Raw genomic sequence first — 18,209 nt, forward strand, 5'->3', positions numbered from 1 at the left:
TTCCCCAAATTCAACTTATCCAGAAATCAGAAGAGCATGTGTGTTTTCACACTGAATTTTCCTTTTTTGATACACTTGTATTTTTTTGTAAGAAGCATCTGGGACAACTTCAGGCAACTTTCCAAAATAATGGCATTCCCTATAGCAGAAAAAAATTCCAGAAAACAAAAATAAATTCTCCTGTTATGGCCATTTAGTTTTGCTTGTATTTAAATGAGAAAATAACCAACAGTATTTCTGTAGCCAGCAGCCTGATTTGCTGGTACTGTGTGCCTCTAAGCCAAAAGCCACAACAACATCCCTCTTTTTGGCCTAATCAGGCCTGACTGATAAAGGCCTTTAACGTATTGTTCCCTTAAAAGACAGTGTGCACAACGCCTGGGAATTGCTACTACAAGCCTTAGTCTTTCAGAATATCCTAAATTCTAAACTCCATGATATGCTGAATAAAGGACAACTACCATTAGGCTTCTAGTGTAACAAGAAAAGAACATGCAGGTTTGGAATGCAGCATAGGTATTTTACAGTGAACACATGTTATCCAGAGCTCAGAAAATCTAGGAAGCAGGACAGGAGCCCAGGTCTTCCTAACTGGAAATAAGCATCCTCACACCTAGTCAAGTCTTCTCCTATCTTGGGGCATTCTTTACTTAAAGGTGTAAATTCTGCACTTTTATTATATTTTACCTTGCTGAAAGTCTTACCCACAGTATATAAGCATCATCTTTTAATTGCTACACTGAAGACAACCTAGGTATTAATAATCCCTACTATCACCATTTCCTTAACTCTGTAAAATAATGTCATATTAAAAGAATCTAACACATAACTTGCTTTTTCTTTTTGAATTAATAATGATCCTGATGCCTTACATTTAAATTGAATTTGCAAAAATCAGTTCACTATTTTAAGTCAGGTGTGCATATGTATTATTACGGTGACACTCTACAGAAAGATTCAAGAGAAATATTTTACTGAGAGTAATAATCCCAAGAAGGACAAGCAATTCACAGGCACTAGATTTCTCCACTGTGAGAATTATTATTGTATAAGTTATAGCTATGACAGATACAGCTACACAGTCTGGCCAAGGAGACATGTTGAGAACATACAAGACAGTCCTGAATAAGGAGCTACACTGGACACACCATTGTAGCAACTCCTGTGCTTGCAAACACCCTCAAGGCATAATTCTGCCTTTAGTACCTTTAGGCAAGAGACATTAGGAAGAAGCAGCTTATAGGTTAAAGACTGACAGTTTTTCTGACCTGGTTTCCCAGTGGTGTCTGGGGGAGGGAGGGAAGAGGCAAAAAAAGAGGGGGAACTGCATCAAAGGATGGAACTTTGCACTGCCCACAAGTAAATCCAAAATAGTGAATATACAGGAATCACCTGTGCTGTAGGTAGTTCTCTGTCAGCCCTGAGCAGACAGGAAGGGTGGAGGTTCCCCTAATACAATCATGCCAACCAGATTCCCATTCTGATTTAAAGCAGCAAGAATTTATTTTTCTTTATTGACTGTTGTATTGTGTTTGTTCATATTAATGTTATTACCCATGTTCTGTGAATGGTTTGTCCCTGTTACCCCCCACATCCCTTTGGTTTAACCCCTGTCACTCCTCCCTAGGCCTGCCCCTTGATTCAGCATAAATGCTGAGTCATTCCTGTGTCCCCTCCCTAGTGCCTTGTCCATCACTCGGCATCCCGTCCCCTCCATCAAGAAGCTTCCATCAGGGGCGTCGAGTGATTGGATTAGGACCAGGGACCCCTCCCCTAATCTCCCCTGATATGTTGTTACCCCAATCCATCATCCCAAGAGTTACTCCCCAGTTCTACCCCATTGGTTGTAAGCCCTTTCCACTCCCCCCTTTATAAACTGTTGCCGAGTCCCTCTCGGGGCTCTCGTTGGTTGGTCCTTGTTGAGGGTTGTTAGAGCTCCAGGGAGCTGCTAATTAACTCCTTGACGTTCACCCCCAAAGAGAGTCCGCCTTGTTACTCGGTGGAATAGCTGTTAGGTCGCTCCTCTGGAGGCACTCCTGGAAAACCCACAGGGAACCGAAGGGAGTGCCTTCCGCCGTCGCTGTGTCACCTGGCCGGGTCACTCGGGCGGATGCCGAGTGGACACAACGGCAATTGACTTTTGTCAAGACCTAAATAGACAGTGAAATTTCATCCTCCTCCTCCTCAAATTTCACACTTAGGTGCTATAAATGTTTTCCTACATCAGAAAACTAGTAAAATAATATAATGCTAGTCAGCTATGTTTTTCAAAGTATGCTTCTAACAGTTACTGAAGTACTATTTATGCCATTGGCATAGCTGAGTCCTTTACTAGAGGCAGCTGCATATATTACCGTCTTTTAATGCAAGAAGTTTCCATGTTTATGATATTTTATGCAAGACATTTCATAGTTATGGAATGCAATCAGTAGACTTCTTTCCTTAAAAGGCTTTTTAAAAATTGTACATGCCTCAAAAGAAATTATGCTGTATCTTGTCACAGATTTAGGCAACACTATGGTAGCAGCCACTTAATATCCCTAAACAACCACCTCCCTCAATATCCATGAGCAAAATATAAAAGTTAAAAATTCCAGTACCAAGGAAAAAAAAAATGTTTAGTACTTGATCTATGGAGATAAAAAAAAACTTCCATCAGATTCCTAAAGTATCATTTTGAACACGATAAAAGTGTAAAATCTTGAATGGATTACTTCTATCATTGCTTCCCCTATTCTCAGTGGATTTACTAAAGGGCTTTTCTTTTCAGGCTTCAACTACCTACTTAATGTGGAATCGCATTAATCGGAATTCTGGCGTGCAACCTTCAGGTATGCAGTCGCACTAATTCATTTATCAGTCTCGCCCCCCTGCTGAACCCAAGCAAGCCCACCTGTTCAGAACTATCTGTAGGGCATAGGAAATCAAACATCAGGTCATGAGTGAATCCTCTTTTTTTGGAAAAATCTCAAAGGAAAACGTTTCCACATATTGCCTTATTTGGCTTCAGGAGGGCAGTGGCTGATCTGGAGAATGTTTCTTCCAGAAGCAGGTACAAATCAGCTCCCAGCTGAATTTTACTTTCCCCTTTTCAAAATTCTTTCCTCCACATGTCACATCACTCACAGACTTACCAAGGCATGGCTGACCAAGCTCACCCCTCACATCAACCCCATTAGAGATCTACAAATAACAGGCTAAGGTTGATCTGCCCAAAATAGGAAGATTACTGAAAGAGATTTCAGAACCTGAAATAACAAAAAGGTCTTGCACCATGATAGCAGGCTGCTTCAGGGTGCCATCCATGAGCAGTACAGAGCCCAGAACATTATTTGGAAGGCAGGGGGAGCCTAAATACAGGTCATCCTCAAGGAACCAACTTGAAAGTCTTGTAAGCACCTAATCAAGCCAGAAATTGCTTCCCTGGTGTCAGCTCAGATAAAAAAAGATCATCGCCCCAAATAACTAGTTGGAGGTGTATTTCTGCACAATGACAACTTTAAAGCAACACACATACAGAACAACATGAGTCTAAAAATTCTGCCCTGTAGGATTTCTCAGAGGACTCTGACTAGACTAGGAAAAAATCCTATCCATGAAATTATGTTTACCACATGAAATTAAGTGAGTGTGAGATACTTCGTACATTCTCGAGACTATTGGAAACAACTTCTTGGAAGAAATAAAAGAAAGTTGCAGAGAAGGATCATTTACACATGAAACATTAACACATTAAAGACACTTGGAGCTCTGGAAATGTCTGAATCCCAAATGAAACACTTCTGAGAGAACGGTAATACTGTTCAATGTATACTGTAACAGTTAAAAAAGCAATACATTGCTAACCTACATAAGAAAGGGAGTAGAATAAAGTGAAAGATTGCATAAAGTCATCATAAAAATCAAATCCGTATTCAAGTGGTATATTGTGTTCACTTCGAGGGTCTTCATTTCAAAAGGAACACATGATAGCTGATTATTTCAGAGACAAGCAAAGATGCAATCAGATGTGCTTAGTCTCTATATCTGAGTGACAGGGCAAGGAATAACTTCTTATAGAATTATAATAAACTGACTTAAAATATAAATAGTTTAATTCCTAGAAACCTTTTTTTGAAAAAGAGGCCCAGTCAGATAATTTTTTAAAAAAAGAAAATTCAAATTTTCTCTTATCTTCCCTTCTTCCCTTACATAGTTAGTCTGTGAAAGTCATTGCTACAAGGTTATGACCTAAATAGCAACTGCAGAATACATAAATACTTAAAGTTAATTTATGTAATCAGTTAGCAGTAATGACAAACAGTAGCCAAACAGTAACTTGTGAGGTCAGCCTTGTCAGCTCGTGAGTCTAGGGAAAAGAGCTTCTTCTTTCTGTCTTTTGGAAGAATGTTTTTAAAACTCTTTTCCTCTTCCATTTTAGCTTTTCTCTCTTGTCACCTTTTTAAGCCATACGTGGAGGGAACATATTTTAATACTCAAGTTTCAATTAAGAAGCCCAAAGATGACCAAGGAGATTTTTAGGTTTATTGTTGTCCCAAGCATTTTTTAACATCTATACATACATACACACACATTGGATTTATTGACTGCAGACCTACCTTCATTATTAAATTTCCTAGGGTGGAAGCACGATGTCTTCTCTCAAGAGAGCATTTTTTTCCCCACAAAATTATAATTTTACAGTGGGCAGTGCATATAAAGAAGATGATTTTCTATAACATTGGTACCAGAAACACACCCTTTACTGCACATATTTCTTTTCCCCCAAGGATAATGTATTTAAGCCTCTCTAAACTTACTTAACTATCCCTGGATAGAAGCCATTCTGCTACAAAATTGAATCCAGAAAACACGGCAACAAAGCTGAATTTTTAAAATAAGAGAGAATGGATTGTACTTTCACTAAAGAAAAGTCTTCATTTACACCTGATCCAGTGTTTAATTTTGAACCCATCTTCCCTTTCTTCTTCAGAGGAGCATGCTTCATTCATCTCATTACAATGTATGGCCAAATTATCCAACTTTTTTTTTTCCAGTTCAACAGGTTTTTCAGTTGAAAGTGATTATCTGCCTTTCCCTTTAGTTTGCTTTTTTTTCTTTAGAAAACTAATTTTCCCCCTAGTAGACATAAGAAATTAGTCTACCTTTTCAACTGGGATTTATCTCTACTTACCAGAGAAGACAGTGTCCAGCCTATAAGGAACTTTATATGAACTACATAAAATAAAGCCATACAATATGGAGCATGAGGTTTTAAAGCAGAAATATACCTTAATATAATATATTACTTCATGTCAAAAGTAACAAAGGTATTTTAGTTACTAAGAAGTGTGAGAGGAAACAAAATAAGCCCAACTAAATTTAAGTTTTTGTTGAAATTCTGATAAAAGACTGTGAACAGATATTTTAGTTGCTTTTAGTGTTAACAAACAATAATACTACATTCTTAAGCAGGAAAAAAAAAAGGGGGTTTTAGAAATAGTCAGGAGTTATCCTACCAGTTTTTAAACTAGCTAGAGTCATAAGCTATAATTTTGGTCTAGTTTAATTTTGAGGGATTTCTAACTGAGCTCATCAGGATAGTAATCTAAAATACTGTATGATCTTTAAGGTCCCTTCCAACTGAGACCATTCCATAAGTCTATGAGGTAGCTTTGTGAGACGGCAAGGCGTTGTGGTTTAACTACAGCCTGGTTTTCAGTTGGGAGGCGGGGGGTGGTTCCCTGTAGGGACTTGTTGAAGCCAATCAACCGGCTAGTTTAGAAGAGCCAATCAGTTGACTACGTTTAAAGATTGACACCTGGTTAAATCGCTTAAAAAAAAAAAAAAAAAGTCAAACACTCCCCTGTGGAAAAGCACATTTAAAAATGAAGAAAGGCTGGGAAAAGCCCTCATGACTTCTCATTTTATGAACAGGCCGGGGCAGCCCCCACACAGACCAGCTGGGACTTTCAGCCCCTACAGGGGTGGTGAGCGGGCTTCAGAGCCCCTCACCAGGGAGCCCACCGGGCCCCATCCCAGCGGGTGGCTGGGGCTCCTTCTCAGACGGGCCAGGCCCCCTTCCTGGCAGAGCCCAGGGACCAGCACCAGGAATGGCCCTGCAGTCAGCGCTGGGAGCAGCCCCGAAGATGAGAGGTCAGGGCCAGGAGTGGTCCCAAAGCCACAAGAGGCCAGGGCCTGGAGTAGCCATCTGGCCACCACCATCCTAGACCAGGAGCAGCCACATGGTGAGGCGGTCGGGATCAGAGCGGCCGGGGCCGCTTTTAGCTGGCTGGGCTGTGGACTGAAGGACGAAAGCAGCAGCAGCAGTTTTTTCTTTCTTTGTCCTGGCACCCTGCATGAAGGAAAAACGCAGGGCGGTGCCAGCAGCCAGCGCGGCTTGTGCAGTGCCATCGAGGACCACATGGTCAGCAGCAAAAGACAGCAATTCCTCAATTGTGGAGCCTGGATGAATTCAACCATTCAACAATACAGAACTCTGTAAAAACTGTTTCAATTGATAAAGCTTGAGAACAAATGAATTTAAGACCACTTCTCTCCCGTATCAGGAAAAAGAAGTGGTGAAGACACATAGAGGCAAAAACACAGGGCTCTAAGGTCAGTGAAGAAGGAGTAAAAATTCTAGATAGGAGATTGAGGAGCTGCCTTAGTCTTAGGCTGAAATTCTTTTTGTAAGATTATAAAGAAGATATAATCGATATATGAGACTCTTTTTTCCACTGTAAGTCATAGAAATGCATTGGGGGAATGTTGAGTTCTAACCCAACTGTGAGCTAAAGCACCAGTATTGAAGCAAGTAGATGTTGCTTTAATCCAGGGAGAAACTTGAACAGAGAGATGAGAAACTTTGCTCCCGGGATAGTAATAGAAAAACCTCTGTGCCCAGAGATAACTTTTTTATTTTATGCTAGAACAGCTCATCCTTAAAATAGCACCCCAAAAAGTTGACCTGGCCCATGAAAGCAGCTGTGGGAAAGCTGCAAAGCATGAGAAGGACTTTTCACACTGCAAATAGATTTTCCTTTCCTGGGTGGCTGATGTGCTGTGACATTTAAGGCCATGAGAAAACTGTTTCTTATGGAAAAGTCTCCATAGCATAGCAAAAGGGACTCCTCTCTCTAAGTAGACTGAAGGAAGTGGCAAACTGACTGAAAGTCCCAAATTTTGTCTTCTTACATTGTCAGTGGAAAAGAAAAGAAGGTGTGGGACAAGGAGAAGTGTTGTAAAGGTTTATTCTGTTTTTTTTTTTCTTATCATTTTTTCCTGTTAATAAAGTTTTCTTTGTACTCTTTAAAGTTTGTGCCTCTTTTACCTTCCTTCTCCTAATTCATATCTCACAGCAGAAGAATGAGTAAATATATTCCAGTGAGAGTGCACTGGTGTTTAGGCAACACTAGACCCACTATGTAATTGGTGCATTAGCCAGGAAATCAAACAATTAGCACACCAAAACCTCTACACAAGGCAGTAAAAAACTTTAGGCATTTTTCACAATTAAAAAATTACTTTTACTGTCAAATGCATCTAATTGATGAACCTGAAACTGAAGGCTAGTATGTATTTGAACACACAGTTTCATATTTACTTAGAGTAGACAATTCTACACTTTGCAACATGAGCCTGAGATCTCTGTTTAATGGCACTGGGTCTTACTCACTTTTACTACATTTTATTTAATATGACAGAGTTCACTTGTTAAGGAGGCAGTTCATATTTCCTCCATTTTTTTATATATCCTTCTCAAAGACTGACTTCAGACATGGACTATTGTCTAAAAATAACTCTTCTCAAAATCCCAAAAGCCCAGGCTTTTCACTGCAAAATACTGTTTACAAAATATTTCTGGCACTCTGAAAGAATTAGAGATTCTAATTTAAATTTTATGACACAGAAGCCAGAGGCAGCATTAAGTATTTTAGGTCTAGAAGGGACATCCAAATGCCATCACAAATTCTAATCATATGCTGCTGGGATATCTAATCGTCTATATGTAAGTATCTTTTGGCAAGGAGAAGATCCTTTGAGTAAACATCACAACCTTCTTTTCACATCTGGCATTTCCAAATGGAGGGTCACTTTTCAGTTCCTCTCACTGTCTGTCTTACTTTTACCTAAGTTAGATGGAAAATGTAGATACATCTTAGTCTCCTGACTGGCCAAGAGAAGGCAGAGAACAAAAAATTGCCATACACGAAGATCTCCAATCTCTGATTGACCTATACCCAAATTTTTAACTGGACAGGAAAATTTCAGTACCAGCTATATCTTAGAGTTTCCTCCATGTCTTGGTTTAGATATGCATTTCAGCAAGTGGTTAACACCAGCCTTGTCTCTGAACAGCTGTATTTCTGCATCTTTGTAAAATGTGCAGACTTAAAAAGCAGCATGCTCTTCCACACGCACATCACTGCCTAGTCACCTAGCAAAACAAATTTTGATTTCAACACACAGGTTAATGCCTTCAATTAGATCGGGAACATGCATAAACCTGAGAAATTAGCAGGTAGGTGCATCTTGACCTGCCAGCTCAGAGACAGGTTTTGGCTGGGGAATTTCCCTTGCAGGTCATAAGTAAAATATCAAAAGCAACAGGAGGAGCACAACTCATCAGTCAGGTGAAAGACCAGCTCTTCAGTGCAACTGTTACTAAGCCGCTTCTGGATTTCCTCCCTTTTAAAGTGATTCTTCACTGCCATTCAGCTATTATCACTTTAATACAAGAATTCACTTTCTCTCTGACTGCTAGTTTCAACTGAAAGAGATCAAATTTGCCCTCAGTTTTATTTTTTCAACTCATCTACACCACAGACAAATGTTTTGTTCTGCAACATCAAAGATAATATTGACCAAAAAATTTCCTTCACTGTCCTGAAGTCAAGTCTTCCTAGATTTAAACTTAATACAAGTTAAATATTAAAAAAAAAAACCAAAACACTTTTCTATAAACCAATTAAAAAGTACAGGGATAAGCAGAATAATAAAAAGTACCGACCCTCTGAGAATATCCACCAATCTCAGCTGAATTCATTCTTATGCTGGGGCCCCCAGACACAGATGTAGTACTCCAGGTGGAGTCTCACAAAAATGGACTAGAGGGCCACAATCACCTCCCTGGACCTGCTGCTCTTCACTCCTTTCCATGCAGCCCATCACATGGCTGGCTTTCTGGGTCAGCAGCACAGGGGCTGTCTCAATGGGCAGAAGGACTCACTTACAGGAGCGGGGACAAACCCTTACACTCAGAGAAGGACAAGGATGCCCAGACTTGTCAACTTTGAGAAACTTTGGTTTCTCTTAAAAAAATGAAAAGATCTCAAGGTCTTCTACAGTAACTTCCAGGAAACAACTCAAAACTAATAAGACTAATATTAATAATTCCTTTAAGGAAAACAAAGTTGGGTGTATTCATTGTTGAGCAAATAAAACTTTACAAGGACAGTGGCTCATCCACACCTTATGGCAGGTTCCATCTTGTATCCTACCTCAGGTTAGTCCAAGGGGCGAGAAGGAGGAGGACACAGGAGGGTGGAAGGACAGTAGCTCATCCATGTTAGACGGGTTCTCTCCCCTATCCCACTCCCAGGGTCTGAGGGTCTTGGTTTGAAAAGTAACTTAAACCATACATAAATATCCCTCTACTGCAGTTGATCCCCTTTCCGCTTACCCACCTCCTGCAGGTATCCCGAAGTCTGCCAGCAGCCGTCCTTGCTGCCCACAGTTTCTTCTGCCAGCCAGAACTCCATGCTTGCAGCTTTCTCCAGAAAAGGGTATGGTCTACTGCTCAGCTTTCCCACTGATCCGATCCTGACAGGCCCCTTGTATGAGGGTCCCTGTTCAGGCACCACTTATTGCATCACGCGCATCAGACAAACCCTTGTTGCCAGCGGCGGGCGCAACCCCAGGACCGGATCGGCCAGGAGCATGGCACTAAATAAAATAGAGACAGGTACAACTGGAGTGCTCGAAAATCAAGGTTTAATAAAGGAAAACAAAAGGCATGCTAACAATAAATGCACGACAAAAATGTAAGCTATACACTGTAGAGAGCTACTCCAGAAGACCTTGAAATGAGGCAAACTTATATAGAGGGCAGGGAACCAATGAACAAAGAGAAACAGAAGCCATAGCTTAGACAGAACACAAGACTAACCAATCAGAAAGCAGGATTCATAACATAACCTTATAGGGACTATGTTAATTTGCATAACTGCTCCCATCATTCCTTTTTTCTCACCCTAACTCGTGGGGAATGCCCAGAGCCTACGGTGTACTCTTCCAGGGCATAGCCCTGGTAAGCTCACCGGCCTCTACAAAGGATGAGCTGGCAGCTGCTGCTGCTCCAGCTGGAGCTGCTGAGGAGCTGGAGGAGCCCCTGGAGCCTCTGGCTCCCGAGGTGGAAAAGGCACCAGGTTCTCCTGCTCACAGTGAGGAGCTGCCATCGGCAGGGACAGAGAGCCCAGTCCCTGCCCCACGCAGCCCCCCCGGCTGCAGCCTGGCTCTGCTGGACTTAGCAGGGCACATCAGCTCTGAGGTGGTGCTCAAGGCTGTGCCTGAGGTCCAGGCATCTGGCCAGCAGCCAGAGGAACAGGGGGACCTGGAGCAAAGCATGGCTGCAGAACTGCAGGAGCTCTCCCTAGAAGAAGCTGGTAGCTACCACGAGCACTCTGACTGGGATGAATGCACTGAGGAAGAGCATGTTGGGAGCTAACCTCTTAGTAGAAGAATATTCTTCTTCTTGGTAGAAGAATATTCTTGGAATAATACAGCGAGCATGAGCTGTCCCAGGCAGATGTCGGTAGCTGCCAAGAAGTGTCAGATTGGGAAGAGTCCATTGGCCAAGAGCTTTCTCAAGAGGAAGATTCCTTTGGCCAGGAGGTGTCCAGAGGGAATGGTAAGAGACCCTCTGTGGAGTCCAGCTGGGCAAGTGACAGTGACCGAGACCTCACGCAGGACACCTTGGAACAGAGCATCGGGGCCAAGCCCTTGCTGCAAGAGGAGAACAAGTGAGACGAGAGAAGCGTCCTCGAGCTCTGTGAAGATGGAGAGTGATAACTGGCAGGTTTGACAGGAGGCAGGTTCTTTGTGGACAGAGTTTTACCCGTTATGGCTAAACTGTATAAAGAGGCTGAGACCACCCAAGCCCACCCCTCCTTCACCTGACTGCAGCTTTGGGCTGGGACTTGAGCTGCCTAACAGAACGTGAGATATGATAAAGGTGACACTGTTGTTCAATCACCTCTGGTCTAGGGACAAGGAAACAAGACTAAGGCAGGAGAATGTATCCACAAGAAAGCCAAACCAGCAGCTGTCCTGAAAATCAGCGGGGGCCAGGCTCGGGCTGGGGGAGGCCGTAGCCCACAGGCTCATCTGCTGAGGCCACGTTTGCACACACGGCCCTACAAGCAGGAAGGGAGGAGGAGAGCTCTGGGGGTGCACTGTAACCTCTTGTCACAGGCAGTGAACACCCATCCTCCCTCACACAAACTGGCTCAGCTGGAAAAGCCCCCACCCCAGGAAGGCCACATCCACGAGACATTCCCGTGAGGGGCAGCTGAGGAGGTGCCATAACCCATCAAACAGCCCCAGAGCGCTCCCCAGACTCATGGCTGAGGCCTTCAGCAGAGCATTGCTCCTGATGCAAAGGGATGCAACAGATCCAGAGGCTGCTGCAAGAGACTGTGTAGTGGGTCTAGTGCTGGCTAAGCCCCAGTGCACTTACTAAAATGTATTTACTCATTTTCCTGCTGTGAAACAAGCATTAGGAGGAGGAGGGCAAAACAGGCACAAATTTTAAAGGGCATAAAGAAAACTTTATTAATAGAATTAAGAGGAAAAGGAACCTTCAAAACAGTTTTCATCCCCCCACACCTTCTTTTCTTTCCCACTGACCATGTAAGAAGACAAAACTTGTGACTTTCAGTCCGTTTATCACCTCTAGAATAGTCTTTCTTCAGTCCACTTAGGGAGAGGAGTTTCTGGTCATGCTATGAAGACTTTTCCACAAGATACAGTTCTCTCATGGCTTTAACATCACAGGAATCAGCCACCTGGAAAAGGAAAATCTGCTCGCAGTGTGAAAAGTCCCTCCCACACCTTGCAGTGGTCTCACAGCTGCTTTCATGGGCCATGTCAACTTATTGGGGTGCTATTAGAAGGATGAGCTGTTCTAGCATAAAAGTTCTCTTCATCCATCTCTGGAAACAGAGGATTTTCTATTACTATTACTGGGGCAAGGCTTCTCATCTCTGTTCAAATTTCTCATTGAATCAAAATTACTTCAACATGTGCTCGCTTTAGCACTGGTGCCTCTGTTTATGGCTGTGGTTAAAATGCAACACCCCCCACCATGCATTTTTATAACTTAGAGGGAAACAAAAGTCTGAAGTAACATAGTCCATCACTATGGCTTACAAGATAATTTCAGCCCAAGATTGAGGCATCTCCTCAATCGTCCTCCCTATCTAGAATATGACTCCTTCTTACTGACATCAGGGTCCATGTTGTTGTCACTAAGCGTCCTCACCTTTCCTTTTTCTGATTCAGAAGAGAATTGGGTGTTCATAGGTTCGTTTGTTCTCAAGCTTTATCAATTGAAACAGTTTTTATAGAGTCTCGCATCGTTGAAAGGTTGATTTTGTCCAGGCTCCGCAATCGAGGAATTTCGCTGCTGATCGCGTGGTCCCCGCAGGCACCGTGCCGGCGCCACGCCTGTGCCTTTCCTTCATGCGGGGCGCCGGGAAAAGACACAAAACTGCTGCCGCTGCTTTTGTCCTTCTGTCCGCAGCACAGCCGACTAAAAGCGGCTGAGCACACAAAGCCCATTGCAAATCATGCCGAGATAGCTGTGGCCACGGCCGCACCCATTCCGGCCGCTCTGTCTTGGCCACGTGGCCGCTCCCAGCCCCGGCCGCTCCCTGCCCCGGGGCCGTCCCCAGTACCCGGCTGCGGGGGCCGCTTTCAGCGCTGGGCCTGGCTGCACGATTGCTTCCGGCACCGCTAGATACCCGCGGCCGGAGTGGCCCCGGGGGTCTTCCGGGAAGAGGCCCAGCCCCGCCGCGACGGAGCTCTGCAGGCTGGCCGGGAAGGGGACAGCGCCGCAGCAGAGCCCGGTGCAGCCCGGCCCGGGCCCGGCCCTGGCCGCGGGGAGGGGGCCGCGCGGGGCCGGCCCGCCTCGACCTATTTAAAGGCTGGAAGCCAAGAGAGAGTTTTCCCGGGCTTCCTTCGTTTTTCAATGTGCTTTTCCACAGGGTCGTGCTTGAATCCTTCAAGTGGTCTAACCGGGCGTCCGTCCCCACCCTCAGCCAGCTGATTGCCCCTTCCAAACCAGCCCGTTCACCGGCTCCGGCCCGTCCCCACGGGGAACCACTCTCCCCTCCCTCAACTGAAATCAGGCTGTCATTAAACCACAACAGACTGTGTCAAACTTGTCCCTGCCAGGGCAAGTACCTGGGCATTCCCACCCAGCCCAAGTGTGTATCAACCCACTGAGCTCCATGTTTGCAGGGGACCCTCAGCACCAAGATGGAGAGCATCCATGGGATGCCATTGGGATCTGCAGAGTAGTGAGGTTTTCTACTAAATCTGTCTCTGTCACTCTCTTTTTCTCACCCCACCTCTTCTCTATTTCTATTTCTTTTTCTCTCTCTCTCTTTGTCTCTCTCATTTCATGTTAAATAATACCCATACTACTGACTTTGGCATATGGTCTCATTTGCATCTTAATTCTGACACAGGCATTGTTCTGTAAATTTTCATAATGAGATCTTAACACCAGTACTAAAATGCTCATAGTATTTATTTCAAGTATGGCAGGAATTGAGCATGTACCTTGATTAGTTCAGTGAGACTCCTACAATAGTTACTACTCTAATGTACTCCCTTCAACATAAAAACCCCACGTAAATACAGGTTGTTAACACTTTTTAACCCAATATCTCAGCATGCTATTCTTTTCTCAAATTCTCATGTCATAATGTCGCATGATTATGAGCTTATTTAGTTTTGTTTCCATTTTTAAAATCTATTTACAGAATTTTGATTGAAGAAAAGCTTCAAAACTGAGTTAATATATTCCCAAACACTTTCCTCTTCACCTAAGTTCTTGCAAATGATGTATTCAAACACCTGAAAAGTTTTCTAGTGAATTTCATAACTGGAGAATTTTAAAAGCCAAGACAATAGAGATTTGCCTAGATGTAAGCCAGCACAGCAACCAGCCCCTAGTTTGGTTTTGTCCAGGCAAGAAGAGTAAATATACACACACTCAGGATTTAAGAGAAATAGACAACTGAGAGCTTTGTAAACAGTGAACATAAATATTTGAGTTTGGATGTTTGAAACAGTATGTTCTCCAATCACACAGAATGCAGATGAGAAGCTATTACATAGCTACAGAAATGTGTCATGGACAACTTTCCTAGCACTGTGGCAATTAAAAAATATTTCCCCTTTCTTCAACACTGTGGCAGTTAAAAGGATTTCCCCTGTCCTCAGCACTTTTATGATTTTTGGACCAAAAAAAAAAAGGAGAATTATTTTGTCCTTCGTTCAAGAGTAATACAAGAAAAAAACTTGTCTGCATTTAAATTCTATAAAAATTAAAATATGCTATGACTCTAGTTTATTTGTACAATTTTATAGAGTCCTTCCTATGGAAAAATTACTTGGTGGATACCTTTTTTGTGGTTGGCCTCAGATTTATTTCAGAATAGTTCCTTTTGCATTCCAGCAATTCAAGCTGGAGTCAAAAGGTGCTTCTTCAGCTTCATTACAGCCAAGTGCCTCAGGGTTTTGTTCAGCACCAGTAATACTAGACTTGCTGGGTGCTTCATGGTCAAAAACATTTTCCAGGGTAGTCCAGGGACTTCATATCCAAACTCATTGGATTTCTAGCATTACCTGTTTAGGTATGCAAGAAAGTTCAGGGTCTCAAAAGGAAAAATGAATCCTTATCTGAGCCAGACAACTTTGCCAGATCTCTCTACATCCATGTCAGTGCCCAGGTTGCCAGGCCAGCTTTTTCTACCTAATCAGTGAAGCCTGTCACATTGTGCACTCGTGCAGACTCTACTTGCTATAATGTCTCAACCCAAAGTAGGATCTTTCCTCAGCTGAATGCTGCTGGAAATCCCTGTGCTCCCTTTAATGTCCTCAGCTTCCAAAGAGTTCCTCCAATTCAGACCTCTAGAAAACTTTTAAATTAAACGAAATATTGAAATGTCGGAATCAGAGAGATTTCATATTTGGTCCTACTGAAGAATGAACCACTTCTGAAATCTGTTGCTAAATAATTTAGGCACAAAATTAATTAATGTAAGCCAACACTTAATATTGATCTGCATGATTCATAAGTGACTTACAGTTTATGCTCACTATGAATCAATAACTTTTAGCCTTTCACTTTCTATCTTTGAAGGGCTTGAGTGGTTCCAACAGTTTTTGCTTACATCAAATGTCAAAACAAAACAAATAGTGATTTATTAAACTCTGTAGGCTCTTGTCTTCTCTTTGTATATTTTCTGTTCTTTTTGTTTTCTATACATAAAAACAATGTCAATAATTTCTATATAGTACAGATAAACCGACTCTAATTTTCTTCCTTAGTACGCTCCTTCTCTGTATATAAAAACAGCTTAATTTTTACTTATCTTTCTAGCATATGTACATGCATATATATGGATGGCACTTTAAACATTAGTTTGAAGTTATATGTAGTAGCTAATATTAATGTATTTTTTACTTATACCCTTAACTGTGTATTTTAAAAATTCTATACCTATACTATATTACATCCATAAACTTAGACCCTAATTTATTACAACTGCCCTTCAATACCTAGTGCTCTGAATTTACACCAGTTCTATAATTTTGCCAGCCCCCAAAACATCTTTGTATTTCCTTTGGTACCTAACTCTATTTAAGGAACATGTGCAACTTAAAACATGTAGGTTTTCTGAGTCATCAGTCAGTATATGTAGTAAAGCATCTTAGAAAAGCAAAAAAAAAAAAAAAAAAAAAAAACAACCCACAACTACGTGCCTGCATCAGCTGGTTTTGTCCTCAGAATGATGAATTACAGTCTTCAAATTTCATGCTGAGTCAGAGACTATATTTTGATCTACTACAGTATTCTCTTTTTATGTCCTAGTACACTGAATTTTGTCAGCATTACTCTTTCAGGCAGATGGGTATGTTTGTGTTTAAAGTGTAGGGGAAATTGCATGTAAATAAGTTCCTGATTCATTTTGATTCTGTGGGCTCAAGAGGAGTACAAAAGGCTGCTGGAGAGTTGTGGCTCCCAGAAAGGAGGCTCATGGTTTACACGCTTGGAGGCACAGGATCTCCACGCACTGAAGGACCTCAGAACTACCCTTCACAACACAGTGCAAAAACAAATTGGAAGTACCAAAACAAGATAGGATGCAAACAAACAGCTGAGCTCCACTTTGATCGAGAGCATCAAAAGCACCAGACTTTGTCACCAAATTCTTCCCCCAGAAGGAATTACCTGGAACTGACATGATTATCTCTAATAATGCTATAGTATATACAACAGCTGAAAACCATATTTGCTTTCAAACACGTTCCTTATTCACATTTCCACACATGTTGTGAAAGAAAGCTAAAGTTTCTAAGGCCAAATTTAATAGGCAAAGTACATGAATCACAACTCTGAAGAGACCTAAACAACTCCAGCTCTCAAACAGTCCAAGTTCTAATTGCAAACTGAAGGCCTGAAACCAAAATTGGGTCCTTCAACTAAAGTAATGAGGAGAGGAAAAAAGAAATCAGTACACAGAAAATGCCTATTGAAGCATTGGAACAAATGTTTCCTATCACATTAAAACCTATTTAAGTAAGAATAAAAATATAAGGTACAAACAAGATTTAAAAATATTCCCAGAAATGCTAATCAGCTCTAGTATTTGCTTCTTCATTATTGGATATACCAATCTCTTTTGTAAATTCAAGGGATTATTTTGAAGCAAATAGCAAAACATCACAGCTTTTAGGGTAAGACTTAATCTTATCTCCAAGATAAGAAAAAGAGTAAATATCTAAGCTGTCCATAGGTCTGCAAAAATTTGGCATGCTCAAACCTTTAGCAGTCATATCCATAAGAATGATGTCTCCGTGTTACAGGATAAGAATTCTTTGGTGGTACTTTTGTAGCAAAGATATTATAACAAAGCAGTTAATAAATACAATACGGACAGAAACTTGTCCTGAAGCAAAACATCCTTTTCCCCAACTAAAACTATACTAGTAGGATAAATCTAGTCCCTTGCCAATGAAGGACTCTGATAACACAACTGGTGTAACCTAGGTTGACAGCAAGTGCAGATATAACTTTGTGAATCTAAGCAAAAAAATCCACAATTTTTCAAATCTTCCATCTATTTAGTATATAATGCTAACATGACTAGCTTGCTAATGATGAATCCAAGTGTCAAAGCATAGTGGGTTTGGAAAGGTGTTTGTTAAGATCATTGTCGATCACTATTGGCAAATCATTCTGTTTTCTTCTGTTCAGGTTAACATTCATTGGATTTTACTTGCAGGGTGAAGTTCTCACATGAGAGACTCATATTTTAGTTACTCAGCTGCTGGGATTTACCACTTGAAAATAGAGAACTTTGGCCTACATTGGCAAAGCTTACCAATTTTGACTATAATAATTATATATGCTGGCTACTACAATAATATATAAACTGTACTTGGGATCATACTATCAATATCATTTAAAAAGCCCAATTAATTTTGAAGTGGTTCTTCCGGTCAGAAATCCAGGCTATCTGTTGAAGGCCAAGATTTCATACAAATTAAAGATATAAAGAATTGACATCAGGCAACAACATGTAATTAATTAATGCATTGCTGGATTTGTGTTTACTAGTGATAATTATTCATTCCTAAAAGAATTAACACTAACTCTCTACTAAATATCAGAGAAACTTCACACTTTGGGATCATAAAAAGATAAACATCATCTTTTTTTTAGGTTCTTTTTGATTTGGGAATTCTCTGTTTATCTATTCTTAACTGATGCCCATCTTTTCTTCAGATTCTTCTATGAGACCCTGCAAGTGATAGGCAGCACATCTTCCTTTCTTATTAGCAAGCAAATTTTCTGAAAAGAGACCAAATTACTTGAACCCTCAATTTGCTTTCCAATGCTATGCAATTCTCCCACTATTCAAATATACCCA

This window comes from Vidua macroura, chromosome 4 (assembly GCF_024509145.1).
Source record: "Vidua macroura isolate BioBank_ID:100142 chromosome 4, ASM2450914v1, whole genome shotgun sequence".
NCBI classification, from domain to species: Eukaryota; Metazoa; Chordata; class Aves; order Passeriformes; family Viduidae; genus Vidua; species Vidua macroura.